The sequence below is a fragment of the Trachemys scripta genome, chromosome 1 (assembly GCF_013100865.1).
Source record: "Trachemys scripta elegans isolate TJP31775 chromosome 1, CAS_Tse_1.0, whole genome shotgun sequence".
NCBI lineage: Eukaryota > Metazoa > Chordata > Testudines > Emydidae > Trachemys > Trachemys scripta.
This window is the reverse complement of record NC_048298.1, coordinates 285,103,142-285,121,498: the sequence shown is the minus strand read 5'-3', so window position 1 is coordinate 285,121,498 and position 18,357 is coordinate 285,103,142. Positions and strand designations below refer to the sequence as shown.

The 18,357-nt window shown below is 36.2% G+C and overlaps 1 pseudogene; it reads left to right on the top strand.

Annotated features, from left to right (window-relative positions):
• The window catches only part of LOC117870933, a 55,504-nt pseudogene that overhangs the window by 14,098 nt on the left and 23,049 nt on the right, over positions 1-18,357 (top strand).

Sequence of the window (18,357 nt, the reverse complement as noted above, 5' to 3'; positions counted from 1 at the left end):
CTTAAATGTTTTTTAATTTGGCTCAGTTTATAAAAGTTTTATTCTTTATATATAGTTGTAGCATGAGTCACAATAGCTATACTTTATGAAGTAATCAGCACCTATGTATTTCTACAGTGCACAAATGAGGGAGTAAAGAAATCTGTTCACAGTAGTTTTAGAGTTTCATGGTGTTACAATTGTGCATCCACTGGGTGGCCCATTTTCAATAGAATATAGAAAGCTCATCTATTCCTGTATGCAAGCAAGAGGGGTGGATTGTAAGGTACCATTGGCCAAAATAGCTTAACTACTTCATAAATAACACAATGATAAGATTACTGAGGAAATACCAGGTGCTTTCAACAACACTTTCACTGGATTTATTCATTAGACTCGTTATTCACATCATTTTCACTGTGGTCCATATTCAGTTATGGGCAGGGGAATTGGAGCGGAGAGGGAAACCGAAAAGAAGGGCATGAAGGGCAACACATGGGAAGAGATTTTGGATGTCTTTCAGAGCAGCCAATAGAGTAATGCCTGGTAGATATCATACAGTTCTGAAAAAAATATTTTTATTCTATGCAAGTTAATTTTAGGGACAATACACTAATGACTCACTTAGATACCACAGTGGTGAGTACAGTAAAAAAGCCTAGAACAGCTAGATAGAGCCTGTTCATTTCATATTGAAAGTTAGCCAGCCTTTGATGATACATTAAGCACTTCGAACACAGGAGATTATAACAGCTTTGTTACATACCTCAGGTCAGAAGTGAGTTTCTAGTGCCATGACCGCTTATGGTGCTCAAGGATGGACTAAAGTTATCCGGGGCCAGGATCTGACAAAGCTGTGGGGCCCTGAGAACACATTTGTTCACCTTTTCATATTTACTGTGGGAGCTGGGAGTGAATAGGACTGAGTCATGCAGCCAGGACATCAACGGATTAGTAAAATGCTGGGAGAGTGGAAATCTTCCTCTCTCCATATTCCGATGTCCTTCTCCCAGCCCAGAAACACACCAAGAGGCAGATTCGCAGCTAGCATAAATCAGTGTTACTTCATTGAGACTATTAGCTCTATTTACATTAGTTGAGAATCCAACCGTTTTTTCTTTCCGCTCACATAGGCAGTCTTCATCTTTAGGTTTGTTTTGCATATGAATTTTTGTGTATGACAGAAACCACAAAACCCAAGTTATATTTAGACAAAAAGGAAACAAAGAGCTTTGTTCTTCAAACTGTTTCCCATTAATCCATCAACAGGAAAATCTTGATTAAATTGTAATTTAATTGCCCCACATTTTATTAGACAGTCAATTTATTTTCCTTTTGTAGTTTATGTATTTTCAGAAGGGATTCAAGTGAATCAGATGTCTATGGCATACTGTTGATGATTCCCTAGTCAATGGATATGGTTTAATAATTTAACTTCTATTTAAGAAACAAACACTTGATCAAACCTTAGATGAACTTAATCAATCATTAAATATAATTCTTGACTGAGAAGTAATTGACTATTGAATGGCCTTGTACAGTTAACGGTTATTGGATTTTCAGGAATTTAGTTTCATTTGGCTGGGCTACCTCTTCCAGTAGTTTTAGGAGAAACAATTAGTATTCCCAGCAATATTTTAATAGACTCAATATTCTGGGAATTACAAAGTAATCGTTTTTATGACGGAGCAGCCACAGGGAGATGTGATTATATTCAAAATATTAACAGTGAAGAAATTCAGATCTCCCTCGCTGCAGAGTAAGCCCTTTCCTTCTTGAATTACCTTCAGTGGACATGGAGAACAGCTGATCGCTGACCTCTTTAAAACAGCCCTTAACATATTCAGAGACTTATCAGGGCCCCCCCTTCGTCATCTTTTCACAAGATTAAACATGCCCAGTTTTTTTAACCTTTCCTCTTAGGTCAGATTTTCTAAACCTTTTATCATTTGTGTTGCTTCCCTCTGGACTCTCGCCAATTGATCCACATCTTTTGTAAAGTGTGGCACCCAAAACTGGACACAATAATCCAGCTGATGCCTCACCAGTGCCAAGCAGAGCAGAATAATTACCTCCCAGCACTCCTTTTAATACATTCCAGAATGATATTAGCCCTTTTTTGCAACTGCATCACATTATTGGCTTATATTCAATTTGTGATCCGATAGATCCCCCAGGTCCTTTTCAGCAGTACTATTGATTAGCCAGCTATTTCACATTTCGTAGTTGTGCATATGATTTTTCCTTCCTAAGTGCTGTACTTTGCACTTGCCTTTATTGGATTTCATCTTATTGATTTCAGAGCAACTCTCCAATTTATCAAGATCATGTTTAATTTGAATCCTGTCCTCCAAAATGCCAACACTTCCCAGCTTGGTGTCACCCGCAAATTTTAGAAGCATACTCTCCACTCCATTATCCAAGTCATTAATGAAAATATTGAATAGAACTGGACCCAGGATAGACCCCTGCAGGACCTCAATAAATACTTCCCCCCAATTTGACAGCAAACCATTGGTAACTCTGAGTGCACATCCAGTTTTGCATCTACTTTATACTAATTTCATCTAGACCACACTTCCCTACTTTGCTTTGAGAATGTCATGTGGAACTGTGTCAACAGCCTTACTAAAATCAAGAAATGCCACATTTACAGCTTCAGAGTCCCATGATGTGCTGCCTTCCCACAAGCGTTGTGCATTCTCACTTTACAGATTCCAAATCCCTTACACCTTGACGTGCTCAGAATACAAATGCTGAGCCATGGCACTGCATTGCAATCAGATGAGTCCATTTATTTATTTCTTAACTGCTTTTGGTTTCTAAAAGTGTACTTATATATATGTTCAAAGTTGCAATTATGTAATTAGAAAATAGCCTGTAATAGCTCCAAAGGAAACAACTAGTTAAATGCATAACTAGACAATACTCCCACATCTATTTCCAGTGGCAGATTTTTAACTGATGCACAGGCGGACTCTGTTTCAGTGGTTTGAATGGCGTCATTTTAATATAATTTTGTTTTTCATTTTTGCACTACACCTACTCATAACATTAATCTGAAATGACAGACCTGTGTAGTGCCATTAGTTTTGCCCTTCTAACTATATTTTTGTTACCCCACTCCAACCATCATTTGGTTTCAACTTGTTTAGACCACAGGCCTCATCATCCTTTTCACTAAACATCATAAACGAGAATGGGGGAATATTTAGATTTGCTCACTAAAGTTCTATTTGTGCAACAGTTCTAGTTCCAACTCCTCAATGTTTGTCAATTGATGCTGTTTTTGGATTTTGGTGCATTTTGTTGTCAGACTATATGTTAACATAATTTCAAGTCCTTTAGTGGTATTTACTGCATTCAATACAATGATGATGAGAATGGAATAAATAATTAGACAAACAAAAACATCTTTTACAGTGTTTTCAGTTTAGATTTAAAATCATATTAACCAGATTCTTTTAAATGGAAATTGCAGAGATCTCTGTGCATATCCCAAGATAAGAGTGTTATAATGAAACTATTAATCACATTCTTTTGTTTTTTATTCAGATACACATAAAAGAAGGTGATGGTGAGATTTTTTTGTGAAACCTACTTGTTAGTAAGGCTTATTGTTACTGATGCCTCCAAAGTATCCTGGGGAGTGAGCTAGACTATCATAATGATCTATCTTATGCTGTCTAGGATCTAATGTCTTCTATTTTCTTTCATTATTGCCATTTTAGGCTAATTGTTCATTGGGATTCAAGTTAAGCTTTGAATATTACAACAAATCATTCTGGGTCACTTCAAAAATAATACACAAAAATAAATACATGAAAACTATTCCAAGTATGGGCTCTGATACCAAGAGGAGGTGATCACGTGTAGCTCCCATTGTATTCAAGCTGCAAGCTCTGACATTTAAAAGATCTGGGTTACTAGGAGAATGCCTTTCTGATTCCATACCTTTGCAGTTATGTTCAGCAAAGGCTCTCAGATTGGAGACAATAGGCATTGCAAGTGATCAGAACCTCAGAAAAGGCCCGTAAGTCCAAGAACTGAATCAGGTTAATGTTTCACTGGCCTTTCATAGGAAAAAAGACTCTCCTTTGCATACACCATGATCAGTGTAGCTACTATCGCATCATGTCCCCTGTGAGTATTAGGCCAGTAGCCCACTGACACAGAGAACAAAAGCTAGTCTTTGTCTGCTGAAGTCTCCTTTGAATCTTGATAAGAGATCAGGTCACTCCTCAGTTTAGCTGGGATGGCCTCTCAGATGTTCAATACGTACCTCTAGAAGAAAACTGTTTTTACTACTGTCTCTTACCTTGGAAAAATGGGCACTGCTGTATATTCAAATTTAAAGTCAGTTGTTACTTTAGATTACACTTGCATCCTTTTTTTTTTACATTTAATTTGCTGTATGTCAGCAACATCTAGCACAAGATCCCTGCAAAAGTAAACACCTACACACACAGTGACCTACTTAGAAATTACATGCTGGCTTGCACGTAGGCATAACGAAAGATTTTTTTTAAAAGTCACATTGAAAGGCTGTAATTTACAACTTTAGGGCTTTGTGTGGCATACTGCAAGGAGGTGATGCACGACAGCCACACACCCAAATTTTATTCCATTTGAATTTATGGAATTTTCTTTTAAACTACAAAAGCTCAGTTGTGCCAACAGATTGAAGCAGAATGTCCTATTGATTTAAATGGGGAATCTTGCTTTAAAACTAATGGCATTGATAAGGTCCCAAGTTCTCAATTCCACATTTTAGCAACTAAAAATGCATCCCCACTAACATTTAAAACTCAGGAAATTACGATTTTGTCCAGGACTTCGGTCAACATCCCCCACATAAAAAGAACCCAAAGACTTCTTACATTGAATGCATTCTGTTTATTTGAGAAGGAAGATCTCAAACGAGTGCCCATTACAGGTGGCATCTCTCATAATGTACAATAAAATCAACCATTGCTTCCAGCAGAATACAAAAATACACATCTCAGTGACTTCCATACAATAATAAATATGTAATCATGCATCCGACAATAAAAAGGCACAGAAAACTGGTCACTTAGTAGTCATAAAAATTACTAACTATATTAACAAAGCCACTCGAATTATCTGTACAAAGAAATGTAACAATATATTCCAAAGGTGAAAACACATAAACCATCTTTAAAATAGTATATGCAATAAATACCTCAATTGTTTTATATATTAAAAATAAAACTGTGCCATTGTAAACAGTATGTAAACAAACAAAACTCACTGTTCCTTACCGTTATTAAAAGTAAATAAAGCCAAAAGTTACAACCCTGCTCTGTTAGATATATTTCATTGGCAAGTTTTTCAGGCAGTTTAAAGTTGTACTCTTTTCTGCAGCAAACAGAGCCCACTGTGTGTCTTACTCTTAGAAATAAAGTACTACAGCATTACTATGCTTCAAAACTGACCACCTGAAATGTAGTAGGTCCTTAAATATCAACAAGATTGTCAGAACTGAAACTTAAGAAAAGCAATTTTTGCAGTGTTATGGACAAAAGTTATATGAATTATATGAAATATTATAGTGTCAGTAAAACTTAGCAACCTATATAACACCATTCATCCACAGATCTCAGAGTGCTTTACAAAGGTGGGTAAGCATTATTATCCCCATTTTACAGAAGGGGAAACTGAGGCACAGCTTGGTTAAGTGACTTGCCCAAGGTTATACCGGAAGTCAATGGCAGAGAGTTAGAAATATAATCCTGGGCTCCCAACTCCCAGTCTGGTGCTCTATCCACTGGACTATACTTCCTCATTCCCTATATAGTCTTAGTTTGAGATTTAATTTGTTATGTCCTTTAGGACAATGAGTAGGGAGTCCTGCACTCACAATTCCCAAATATAATTACAGAAAGTTAAGGAAGATGTATAGGAGAGTTATCTGCTAACTTAGACCAGAATCTGCTACCACTGAAGGCAACGGGAGTTTTTCTTTTGACAACAGTGGGGGCACGATCAAAACTAGGCAGACTGGTGTGCCTATGCAAAGCCTTAGTAAGTCTCTGCACTAGCCCAGAGGTCAGTCCTTGCAGGCCCTGATTGCAGAATCAGGGCCTTTATGTTTAGTCTTTTGATGTCTGATCCTTCAAGCAACAAGCAGACAAAACTTCCAGGCCGTTCAACCAGGGCGGCAGATCAGGCATCATTTTTATCAAGGGGGTGGAAGGGTACAAACAAAAAACCTAAAAAACTATGAACCTAAGTAATTTTCCCTTCGAAAAGAAACATTAGGGAATAGGTGACATTCAGTATAGATGCCTTTAGAACATCCCTGCCAAAGGAAAATGTTTAGCTTCTCAGTTCTTCAGCTTTTGATAACATTGGTAAAGAGTCATACTTTTAAGAACTCTATTGTATCCCTGGGAGGTTCTTTACCAGTGATTATCTGTGACAAACACAGATCTGTTTCAGATGTGCATATGCCAAAGTGCATAGTGGTTTTTACAGAAATTAATATATTTAGGTCTAGATTAAGGTATTAAAATATAAAGGTATGTTTATTTTGATGTTTCACAATACAACATCTTTTCATGGCAAGTAGTGAGAGGCATCCACCTAAAGCATACACAGGTTCATATATCCCTTTAGAAGGAATTCAGGAAGCACTACATTATTGTATTTCTCTTCTACTAGTGCATATCAAGGGCCTGATCCTTCAGTCATTATGTTAGTAGTTCCATTCACTTGAATTGGTTGCCGCATTTGGCCCTACCACTGCATACTTAACGTAATACAGTTTTATTTATCTGAAGAGAAAAGAAAAAATTCCACTCTAGGACTGAGGTCAGCACACCCCATGTCTTGATTATAATTTTAAATTAGCATATTTTTGATCCCCCAAAGAAGTTTTTAAAGTGTCTAATTGAAAATCTACAAAAGCCAAGAAACAAAGTGAACTATATGATATCTGTGAGTGTGAAAACTAAATGAGACAAAATAATTTTTCTGTGTCCCTCATGATACAGTAGGTCATCTATATAGGGGGAAGAAGAAGAAATGTGATCTTTTTAAATGAAGATCCTACATTAATTTTTACACATTTTAGAAAAAAATATATTAAAATTCGTTATTAATTTTCTTAGGTATATCAGAGGAACAGAACAATAAAAAAATTTGAATGCTCTAAAATGCATACATTCCTACCTGTGCTGTATTTTGCAAGTTCTATAGAAAAATCCAAAAAATAACTGTAGATTTCACATTGGGAAAAATAAATATATTTCACTTATTAAAAAATCACATTAGCACAACAGCTCATAAACAATATTTTCAGAGAGGGGGTCAAATCCTGGCCTCATGCAAGTCAACGGCAAAACTCCCATTAGCTTTAATAGGGCCAGGATTTCACCAAGAATCTTTAAGAATTCTTTAGATGGCAACAATCAAAAACCCTGCTATTGCATCACATACATTATAAATATTTAAAATATTAATTAGCATCTGTAAAAGTCCTGAACAAACATTAACTAGTTTCTGCAATTCATCTGATATAAAAATACTATTATGAAAAATCCATCTTTAGTATCATATATATTTTAAGTTTTCCTGCACATGGGTTAGAATCATTACACGCACACACAGTATGTATATAAACATACACCCTTGCTTACACACTACGTATTATCCACATGTATACACATACCATGGACAATATAAATATGTATACTCGTATGTAATTTAAGTTTGCAGACTCTAATGTTCACCAATGTGATACCCATTTTTATGTGAGGAATGATTTCTATCTGCATTGAGCTGGTACACCCTGATCCTGTGAAGACCTGTGCAAATGCTTAGCTTTAAACACATGGACAGTCTCAGTTTAAAGCTAAGGACATGCATAGGTATTTGTAGAATCAAGTCTCATTTTGCATGATGTTTTCAAAGATACTTAATTTTCCTGTATATAACAAATTGTAGAGCAGTTTGGCATGTTTGCACCAATAAGATCTCTGAAAGAGCTTTGATTCGACATGTATAAAAGTGTCCAGGACATTCACAATATATCTGTGGAAAAAATAGCATAAAGCATGTTGGATTGTTCTACTTGCCAAGTCATATACTCAACTCCCTTCACCTCATTTGTAAGTCAGGTCATACTTTCAATCTCTAATTCAACTCCAAGCATTTGAACTATATGATGATTTCATAAAACATTTTAGCCGATTTTATTAACTATGGGCTTTATCCTGCAACTCTTACATATGGACTAGTAGTCCTTACTCATGCAAGTAGTTAAACATTACTACACAATAAAAACAGAATAACTGCATGATTAAAGGCTGAAGCCAACAGGAGCAGACTTCATTTGGACTGCCAGTTTTAAGGACGGTTGCAGGATTGGGTGCTACTTTCACATTTGTTTGGTGGGTGGTGGTAGTGGTTGTTTTTATTATTGTGTTTGCAGTATGAATAATAAAAGAATCTATGCCAGCTGTGCAAACAACTTCAATGAATAGATACTAAATAGCAGCAGTGGGGGGGAAAGGAATACAGCAATGGTGTTAAAATGCAGTCAATCTGATTTAAATTAACATGATTACTATAATTTTAATGATTTAATCCTCAATTTTTGTCTGGCAATCACTTTTTTTGATAGCCACTGTACATATAGCTGGGAACAAGAGAAAGAAATCTGATTAAAAAACAAACATGAAATGCAGAAACAAAATTATTTCTACTACATTAGATGTCTTTAATGGGACTATAATTGTGATAAACATTTATGGCCTACAAAAAGAAGAACAGGAGTACTTGTGGCACCTTAGAGACTAACAAATTTGTTAGTCTCTAAGGTGCCACAAGTACTCCTGTTCTTCTTTTTGCGGATACAGACTAACACGGCTGCTACTCTGAAACCTGTCATTTATGGCCTAGCATTAAAAAAAAGGTATCTTCTCTTCATGCCGTGTTATGAAAGTTAGTTGAAGCGTTTGTGCTCTCGGTGATTTGAGAGATCATCTGGTCCTTAGTGAACTTTACTATACTGCATGGTTGTATGTGAATACAGCCAGGGCCATCCTTGGGCATACAAGGCTGCGTAGGGTACTTGAAAATTTGGGCACCCCTGGGTCTTAATGTCCACCCTCTAACAGCTTCCTATCCCTGTTCTAATCTGACCCCTCCTGCAGGCTCCCACCACAGCTGGCTGCTGCAGCCTGGTGAGTCTTCCTCCAAAGGGGATCTAGTACTTGAAACTGAAAAAGCCTTCCAGACTGCCAGACCTATTAGCACAACATTGAAACTGTTAAAGAGCCATTCAAGTGGTAATGAAGCCATTTAACAGTCATTGGCCAACTCCCAGTTTTTGAATTTACTGACAAAAAAAAAGTGCATTACTGTAATATTTACTCAGAACATGTTAGTCTACAGGACCTTAATTTAAAATTTGCTTTAAAAATATTCCTTTAGTGTGTTGCTGAAGATTATAAAATCACATCTCTAAAAAATCCTTGCATAGGTTTTTAGATGCACAAACTGAGTATTCATCTTTAGCCTTAAATATTTGGATCTTCAGACATATAGTTTTTTTAAATAAATCCTTCAAAAGGCCACCCTTATCTAAAATACACATGTGAGCCTGGGCTGCAGTTGGGGATAGGGGAACCAGTTTTATAATACTGCATAGGGACCCATAAATTCTAGGACGGCCCTGAATATAGCAGTTAAGAATGTTAACAAGCTGTATTTTCAACTCTTCAGGAGAAGGACAGTATTTTATGAACAAGTTATTTTCCTGAGGAGAATGCACATTAAGATGCCTGGGATTTTAACAGTGAGCGCTATAGGACATAATTTAGCTAAACCTCCCTCTGCTGTTTTGGGGCCTAGTCCTACACTTCCTGTACTAGCAGAACTAACTTTGGTTTCAACAGGAGGTTTGCCTGTGCTAGGACTGTGCCATCTAGTTCTATTAGTTTTAAATAAATGTCAGCAAAATGTTACATAAAAGCACACCTTATTTAACTGATTCGTGGGCTGCCATTATGGAATAAGACATGAGTCTTCTGGTTCTAGATCAGACAGAGGCATTAAGCTGAGGTTTCTGGTGTTTCAAGGTCCAATCCTAAGAGTTGCCAAGAGTGGGCATTCCTCACCTCTCAAAAGTTACTCAGTGCCTCCTAGGCTCAAATGAAGCTAAGGTTTTCATAACAGCAAATCCCATTTATTGTGACTATAATCCTCTGCCGTGAACATTATTTCTGCTGTGTGCCAGTACAAAACCCTAAGATAGCTGGATAACCAGAAGGTAAAGCCCACTGCACACACAAATGTAGAGACACGAAATTCTGTGAGTCTAGGGTAACTGGAAATAAGTGTTTTGTGTGTGCATCTGCATACCTGAACACATCCTCACACATGCTAAATATCACGTTTTTCAAAATGTCCAAAGAAAAGCATATATTCTCACAATCGCCTACTGATCACCCCCAGGCCCGATCACCAACATGCACATCCTCTTTAATTTATGCCTTCATCTGAACCATGGTACAGTAAACAGCTTCCAAGAGTTTTCCCAAACCCCTCATTCACAGTTGCCTCTGTAACCAAAACGAAAATTAGTCCCAAGCAAACCCTACTTCCACAGATGTTGAGAGGAAAACATTAATTACCTTAAAATGTTAATAATTTGTTCCTTCTGAATTGCTATTAAAAGGATGCTGTAGAATAATTATACTAAAAAGAATTTTCCCTTAGGGTAGGTCTATATTTACCTCCGGGTCCGGCGGTAAGCAATCGATCCCGGAAGTGCTCGTCGTCGACGCCGGTACTCCTGCTCGGCAAGAGGAGTACGCGGAGTCGACGGGGGAGTCTGCCTGCTGCGTCTGGACCCGCGGTAAGTTCGAACTAAGATAGTTCGACTTCAGCTACATGAATAACGTAGCTGAAGTTGCGTATCTTAGTTCGAAGTGGGGGGTTAGTGTGGACCAGCCCTTAGATTATGATAACAAGGATTTTAGCATTCTAATTTATTCCTTATTAGTCAGATTCATTATTTATTTTTGCATTTCTCTCAGCTTCCACAATGAAAACAGACTCATCAGTTTCACTTTTGCTTTTAGTCTATTTCATGTCAGGTTCATTTTTCTGTTCTCATGCTCTAGCCCAATGCTGCAATGTTTGGGTTGCAAACACTACTTTTGAATAAGGATTTGTTTCCACCAGAATTGAAAAAAAAATCATGGAAACATTTCTACTGATCTTAGGTTTTGTAAAATATTGTTTTAATTTTATTTTAAAGAATATTTTTGACCCTGAGTGTGCCCATTCCAATTTCTTACAGATATTAGTTTGTTTTTAACTTCTGAAATATTTGTTCCACAAAAAGAACTAATAGACTAACCCTTACATACTTCAGCTATTAGAAATGTAAAAACGTGCCTCATTGTTTTTAGTACTTTAAAAACCACTGTAAGTGATCAGAGGGGTTTCTTTCTAAAAAATATGCTGCTATCTGGATAAATGTTCGTTGCTGGTGGAACAGACATGTCTAAAGAGCAGCAGGTCAAATACTATCCCCAGTTGGGTCCGTGCAAGTATAACTAAGGGCAGAATTTGGTTCCCTATATTATTATAAGTATGAACCAACTCCTGCAGCCCTTACTCAGATGTGTAATACTTACGTGAACAGTCTCATAGAAACCCACAGGACTACTTGTGTAAGGATTGCTCACATCAATTAGGGTTACAAGATCAGGTCCAATTTTGGATCAGATTTACATTATTCTACTGTATATTGTTTTATACAGATTTTTATTATTTTAAAAAAAGCTATATTTGTCACTTTGGGTTATGTGTTATTTTTAGATTTATAAAAAGTTAATGGCAAACTAATTCCAAATCAAAAATATACTCGGGGAATATGATTTGTGTACAACCATATAATACACAGCACGTTTCATTAACTCCGCTGCTGTCACATACAGGTAACACTTATTTTAATGAAAGTACACTTGTGCGATTACTTAGCTTCCCAGGCCCCTGCTCTCATTTGGACATGCAGTAGTTTTGGGGCCAGATTTTCACCAAACAGCTTCTTTTTAGGCACCTAAATAAGTGGCCAGATTTTTTAAAAAGTGCTCAACTTCTATTTAGACACTTAGGATGGAATCCTGGTCACAAGAACTTCAGTGGGGCCAGGATTTCATCTCTAAGATAGCTGGATAGCTCAACGGAAGCTGACAAGCAAACACCATCTGCTTCATTTAGGTTACTAAGCCGGGATCAACACTACAGCCGGGATCGACGTTCTGGGATTGACGCTCTGATCCACTGCTGGTCAATTTAGTGGATCTAGTCAAGACCCGCCAAATCAACAGCAGATCACTCTCCAGTCGACCCCTGTACTCTACCCCCAACAAGAAGAGTAAGGTAAGTCAACAGGAGAGTTTCTCCCATCGACCCCCCTCGGTGTAGACTCTGTGATAACTCGACCTAAGGTACATCCACGTAGCTGGAGTTGCGTAGCGTAAGTTGACTTACTGTGGTAGTGTAGACATAGCCTAAGTGGGAGCTCAGGTCTTTTGAAAATCTAGCCTGTTGTGTTTAACTGCCACCTGCTGGAAATGTTAAAGCACAACTGCATGCTCACTCAAGTGCACAAAACTCAGCATTTTTGCCAATTCAGCCAGGGACGTTAAGTATTTGAATGTCATTGATGAGGGTGATAATGTTTTATTTTTCTGGGCTGTGAATGGATGAAATGTGTCTTTTGTTATAAAATTTAGCATAGCAATACACGTGAAAGTTTAAGACTTGGTGAAACCTGCCTGTAAGTGCTGGAAATATTAAAATCCTACATTTCTGATTGTTTTACTTCTCATTTTTTGGCTGTTTTGTCCTTTATCACCTTCATTTTTGAAACAAATGAATTTGTACTTAAGTTTGCCTATTGTTACAGCCTTTCATTCAATAATTCAGAAGAAAAACAGGGGTCTCTTCTTATTCCTACTGAAGTTAATGAGAGTTTTACCACTGATTTCAGTGGGTTGCTGGGATGGACCTTGGGAATTCTAGAAAATCTTTTGTGAGAGTAAAGATTGGATGCTTTCCAAATTCAATATAATTTCTGAGAAATAAACTGGGCTTCTGTATGGCAGAAATGAGCATTTCAAGTACATAAGCAAACCATTAACAGAGCTATTAAACATAACACAACAGCAGTAGAAAAGAACTAGAAAATGCATTTTTGTATAAAATATCAAATTCCACACTATATCCCATATATAGATAAATACACAGATTTATACAACTAGTGAAGACCTTCTATTGATGATTATTAAGTGATACTTTATAATATAATCAACACTGCTGATAGCAGTATCAGATTTTTGTCTATAAAAGTATACCAGCCAAATTTTAATTCCTATCCAAACTCCTCAATTATCTCAAGTCACCAAAAAAATCCAGCTAATTATTTTACTGAAGCCAACAATACAGTCATTTACAATTCCTGAAAACATTAAAATCTTTGCAGCTTAAACGAGCAGCATTTTGATATAAAAATCATACCTCAAAATTTATAACCTGTTACTAGAGAATCAGCAAAAGGAGGATCTTGTTGTATAAATGTAACACAGTATAATGCAATAGTGAGATATTTATCCTACTTGGGAGAAAGGAGAAAAACTCCATACAACTCTCTGTGGCTTTGAATTACTCACCCATGAATCATCAGCTAATTCCCTGGTTGTAAGATAAATATATTACTCCAACTCATTTAATCCTCAACAATATATATATATATATCTCACATAACTGAAACTTTTACAAATATCAACAATTTTTACACCACTAATTACTAGTTACCAGAACTGTCAAACAAATGAAGGAATCTAATACTTAGAGGTACAGATATAGCTATGAATAAACAGTGGTAAACGTTAATAGTGCAATCATAAACATTAGGAATCAAGCAAAATAGATTCTCTGTCCTTTTTGTCTTTCATGTCCAATTGGCATTATCTATGTACAATATATTTTCTTAAATACATTTTTAAAGTAACACTACTGTACTTTCTGTTATGTCTTGGTTTATATATTAATTTACCATTTAGTGTGAAACAGGTTTTCTGTCAACCTGCCAGCAGGCAGGGCTATGATACAATGACAGAACACAGACAATCTTTACCAGGATACCTTGTGAAAAAAAGTACATCTCATGTGGGTATTGTGCAGTTTTCATAAGGTGAATTGGCATTATTTAATCCAGTTAAAAATAATAAACTGGCAGATTACATATTTGTATAGACAAAATATCACAGAACGCAGAGAAATCCCAAAAATGGATTATGGCATTATATTGGAAAATAATAATTCTTGCTTGCATTAAAATGATATGTTTTAGTGCACATTAGCTATAATGTTACTCTTTCCCCAGAGTAGAAGAGGCTGAGACAGAACTATTATGTTGAAACAGATACTGTTCAGCTGGGGGGTTTTTATTACTGATTTTCTCTTCCCCCTCAAGTGTAAAATCTTTTCCTTTTAAACAGAAGTGTACTGGGGGTGGCTGGGCGGGGGAGTGGGGGGGGGGGTAATAGGAAAAAAGTAGAAAGGGCAAAATGCACAAAAAATATAGTGAAAAGAAAAAATATAACATTTTTTCACATTTTTGTACATATTTCCCCCCTTCCAATACCATAAAAACTAATACCATTTGCATTTGTGGTTTGAACAGACTTTTTTAAAGAAGGCATTTTATATTATAAAGGCAGCACATGTACCATCTGAAAAAGTGTTTGCTACAATAGTTGAATGCAAGAAAGTAGAAAACATTATACAAAAAACAAACTCTGATTTTAAGATAATATATCTGCCCGTGACAATCTACCATTTTAACATGCATGTCTCCCTTTCCTCCTTCTAAGTAGTATAGCCAGGTCATCTGAACAAATATCATCACTTCCTTTTTAATAACAACTGCCCCTCTGTTTTGCCTTGCACATATTTGCAATGGGGCAGAGGTGAGTTGTCTACATACAGGAGCAGAAGAGTTATATTAAGTGTATTAAATCATGTTTTTTTCCCTCCAGTGAGGTGGTTTTTTTGTTTGTTTGTTTTTGGTTATAGTATATTACCTGCCGCAAGGTTTCAACTGTCATGAGTCAGACCCCACCCACCCACCCCCACACACAACAAATCATATTGGTAAAAAAAAAAAAGAGAGAGATTTTAAAAAATAATAGTTTGGGGAATCTCTTCATTTGCCTTCTGCTTTCTGAGCCCTTCGAGTACGTTTTCAACCTTTTCTCTATAGCCATGAGGACTTGAAACTCACTTTTTTTTAAAAAAAAAAAGGACTCCAGGAGCTGGGGCTTTAACAAAAAACACTAAATATTTCAAAAGTTGCTATCAAATCATAAGTTAGTAACACTGTGTTTAAAAAGTACTTTCTGCAGAAAATCCACATAGTTAAACAACATTATAGACTTTATGCCTTCAGTAAAAGGATTCCTTAGTTCTTTTTGTTCTACTCATCAGTGCATTTGGAACTGATATGCAATACATTTTTGAGTCATAGTTTCCTATAAAATTTGCTCTCCTGGGCCTCTGTCAAATACAGTATAAATAAAGTCTGAAATACTTAGTCTACTTGTACATTAAAAAACCTCCACTTACATAACTGAAGTTAAATTCTTTGGCAGTCATTTAAAAAATCTAGACTATTGATAGAAAGACAACAGCTGAAAAGTTGTCCGATCCTGAGGTAATTTTAGGAGTGTTATAACAAAGAGGAATTATTAATAATACATTTTCCTGTCCAAAAGGAGTTCACCCTTTTCAGAGGCAGTCTCTTTAGTTCTCTCTCAATTTCTGTATAGTCTTAAGAAATCCTGCTGCATATGCCCAATTCTATGCATTGTTTAGTGAGACAGTGAGCATGTTAGAGAGAATTCATCCTATGACCAGGAAAGCAAAGAAAATACTCTAATGAATTATAATCTTGAGTTTATCAGCAAGATTAATTATATATTCTATCAGAACATCCACAAATTAGAATGCTGCTGCACATTAAGATGTACACACTGTAGCTTACAGAGAAATGGGGAGAGAAAGGAAAGATAGTTTATGGAGTCATAACAGATGTCATCTGAACATAATTAAAGGAGTCAGTGTCAAGTACATTTTTAAAACTCTCTATTGTTTGCATACCCTTTTAGTACAACAGCTTGAAAATAATGCACTTGGCAAACTGTTTTTGTTTTGTTTTGGTTTTTGCTGAAAACCTAATGGAACACAGCTTCTTTCTTTTGTTTATTTACCCGCAAAATCAGTTATGTCAGCATAGTTCTCGGAACTGTGTCCTTCTATTTACTCTACAGCAGAAGAGCACATAGCGCTTGAGACAGACAGACTTGAGCTATTTATTTTTTATTAAAATTTCCTGGCAACAGAGTGATGAAGGATGTTAGAAAAAAATTTAAATAAGACATTTGCCTTCCAGGGGATAACCCCTACCAAATGAGAAAGATAGGCCAAAGTTAAACCTAATACTTGACACTGTTCCCTTTAAAAATGTGGGAAACAAACTTTTTTAAACCAAATGAAAGTCTGCTCAAATATATATATATATATATATATTAGTAAAAGCCATGCCTCTTTTTCTGGCATGCTGCATTCTTGCAAACAGCAAGGAGGTATCCATTTTATACAAGCTCAGTTAGGGTATGTCTACACTTAAAAGGCTCCAGGTGCTCTTGTAGCACTTCAGTGTAGACACTCCGTACAGTGACAGGAGTGGTTCTCCTGTTGCTATAGTTAATCCACCTCCCTGAGAGGCGATAGCTAGGTTGACAGAAGAATTCTTCCGTCAGCCTAGCACTGTCTACACTAGGGGTTAAGTCGGCATAGCTAAGTCTCTCAGGGTTGTGGATTTTTTACATTCCTGAGAGATGTAGTTATGCTGATGTAAGTTTTCAGTATAGAGAAGTCCTTACTGTGTAACTATACCCAAGTTGTGAATCATCAAGATATCCTAATTATTTAAGTAGTGTTACTGTAGTTTTTATCTCCAGAGATATTTAAATTCTTTTCCCATTAGATAAATACTTGGTGAAAAATGATCTGGGAACTCAATTAATTATAAAATGACGTCTTTTTTAGATGCACCCCAACTGAATTGCATAAACCCTGTTCTAATGAAATGTTTAGCATCAGAGTAATTCTAAGTGAACCTGTTTACACTCTGTATTATTGTTTTGCATGTGATTTACCTAAGCATGCGTAGTGTACAATTCTTGGGAAAGGGTTACCATAGTTACTACATATGTATGATTTACCAGTGCAGTAGTACTGATAAGAAACAGATTGAATATAGATATGTAGAGTAGATGTGTACATTGTTTTGGTATTTAATGAACCTTTAAAAAACAATATTAAAATGGTGCACATGGCTAAGTTCTTGTATGAGACTGGGGAAGTTTACCTCACAAAATCAAATCAGCTATAACATTAAAACATTTTATACACATAGTAAATAACATTAAATTATTTCTAGCTTTTTAAAAATGTTTCACTAACCTTTTTAATCCTCTTTTTGCATAATAAATAAAATATAGTACAGATATTCAAGGTAACTGACTAGCTACATTAAAATGCGCCATAAGAAAACTCTCTCATAATTTTCCATTTAGGAAGCTGACTGATAATTTTGTGAAGTACCTGTCTCTCCAAAACACAGGAATTAATTACCTGATATACCTACTCTACATGGGTAATTTTAAAACCTAACTATAGAATGTGTTAATTATATATAATGCACATCATTTGCTAAATATGGCACAGATGCTAAGTGTTCACATCCACAAGTCCTTTGCCACATAACATGTTCAGGTAAAATACAACACTGAAGAATAGAAAAGTGCCTGTAACCAAATAAAAGACACACAAGTAGTAATAAATTAAATCTTATTAAAACTGATATAAAAATTGTTCAAGTGTTTAAAGTATCAGATATGTCATGCAACAGAAAGACAGACGATTCAGACACGTACACCATGCATTATAGTTTGCATTCGTGGTGTCTGTAACCATACTCCTTGGCCAGTGAGTGCTAAGTACCTGAGGCAATGTCAGTCTTGCAAGCAAAACCAGGAACGTTCCATTTCTCAGTCTTCTGTACAAAATGTTTTAGGGAAGCTGTGCCTCAGAAAGTTAATCAGGCAAACTCAGGCTCTACAGTGATATGTTGCTGCATTGTAAGAGAGCTGTACTGGGCCATATGTAAGGAAAGCAATCATAACTTAATTACATTTTCCAGGCAGTGCAGTTTACTACCCTGTTTCCCCGAAAATAAGACAGTGTCTTATATTAATTTTTGCTCCCAAA